This window comes from Meriones unguiculatus, chromosome 3 (assembly GCF_030254825.1).
Source record: "Meriones unguiculatus strain TT.TT164.6M chromosome 3, Bangor_MerUng_6.1, whole genome shotgun sequence".
Taxonomy (NCBI): domain Eukaryota; kingdom Metazoa; phylum Chordata; class Mammalia; order Rodentia; family Muridae; genus Meriones; species Meriones unguiculatus.
The window spans coordinates 78254309-78256273 of NC_083351.1; positions in this window are offsets into that span (position 1 = coordinate 78254309).

Sequence of the window (1965 nt, forward strand, 5' to 3'; positions counted from 1 at the left end):
GCCTGGGGGAAGGAAAGTATTTTCCTGGCTTCTTGTGCACATCAAAGAGGACTTCCTGGAGGTTGCTTCTGAGCCGCTTCTGCATCTCAAAGAGCCTTTATTTATCCCATTAGTTAAGTAACTACAGTGAAGCAAAGGCGGCTTCTCACAGGTGTGGAACTCTCTTAAAAGGACTTTAAAAAGGACTTTCTCTACATACCGTAGTTCCCACTTTGGTTGCTATGCTGATTTCAAAGATGCTTTGTTGCTCTAAGGAGAAAAACAAACACTCCAGGGAGAGAAATTTTTGCAGATTATTGTAGACCTGGTAGGAGGAGTTGAAACTAATATTTTTCTTCCCTTGGTAGAGCCATCTAGGAAATTATAGTTTACAACCATTATCATGGTATGTCACTAAATGCTATTTGATATCATTGTTCTTTTGTTTTTAGGGTTATTGTGGTGGCGTTTTTGTTTTGTTGGGAGAACATGTTCTCCCTAGACTACACTGACCTTGAATGTATAGCCATCCTCCTGTTTTAGCTTCCTGAGTACTAGAATTACATTCCTAGTCAGCCTCCTATCTCTGGCTTCCTAGTTCCCAATTCATACTTTATACTAAGTCACCATGATCATTCTAGCCTGAAATCACACTGTATTATTTCCTGCTCTGTGGCTTAAAGTTCTTCAAAGGTGCACAGAAGACAACACTGGCCTCACAGAGAAACCCATGCTGTGCTGGCCCCAAGCTTCCTGTCTGTTGTCTCTGCCCGAGCTTGGTGAAAACAGTAAGTGACCAAAGTGTGCAGGTATCAACCAGTCACGGGACAACTTGAAGGTGGAATGCTTTAGAGTGTGCTTTTTTTTTTTTCTCATGATAATTCCAAGGTGTTGGAATACTCTTGTCAAGATTACTTTTTAGATGATAGGAAATGCTTAGAAAGATTATGTAACCTGTTTCCAAGTTTGACATCATAGACATCATAGATGCCATACCCCCAAAGGCTTCTCCAGCTGAGTGCTGGTTGTTTGTGAACACCGCATGGTTCTCTCTCACAACTTGCACCTTTTAATGTGTTACCTCCATAGTCTTGTCTCATTTCTTCAACTCACTGGCTACTTTACTGTCCTAAAATCTCAAGTGCTTATTTCTCTGCTGTCTTCTGCAGGTTTGCTAAGGCAGAGTTCAGAAGGTCCCCATAGCCACCCACAGCAATTAGTGTGTGACCAAACCTGTACTAGAGCACACTGGGCTCTTTTACACTTCTATCTCCCCAGCTAAACTGTGAGGTTCTCTGGACAAAGTAAGATATCATTGTGCCTCTATGTGTATTTTACTGTCTAGTACATAACTAGTTGGTGCTCAACCAATAATTGCCAAGTAGAATAAATGCATAGAAATTAGGGACATTTCATGTGCACAAGGCTTGCTTTTCCTAATTTATTCTTGCCTATTCTCTAGTGGGAAATTCCCGTATAAAAATTCTACCTCCCTTAGGGTCCTTGAAGATGGCAACGGACTCATTGAGCTATTTTCAATATTTCAAGAAGTCCAGCAGAAACTGGTGCTTTTTCTTGATTTAAGCATCTATGGCCTAAATAAAAAGTCTAGTTTCTTTGCTTCTGTCTCAAATGATATCAGCTTGGTAGCAGAGACCCTTTCCTGATGGCCAGAGACTCTGAGTGGCAGGAGGGCTGTGGGTGATGCACAGAACAGTAGGGAAAGAAATGACCTGGTACTAAAGTGCTCGAGGAAGTTTCTCAAGGCCCAAATCAAAGGAAACGTCTTTTAATAAAGGCATAAATATGAGTTTCTGCCTTAATCACCTAACAGATTTCCCATATGTATCTGCATATATATGATTTCCCATATATATGTGATTTCCCACATATGTGCATATATGTATATGAAGAATGAAGGGTCACTTTTATTAGCCTAAGCCTCACAATTGCCTTTTCATAAAGCAGAGATTACCTTATGATGGA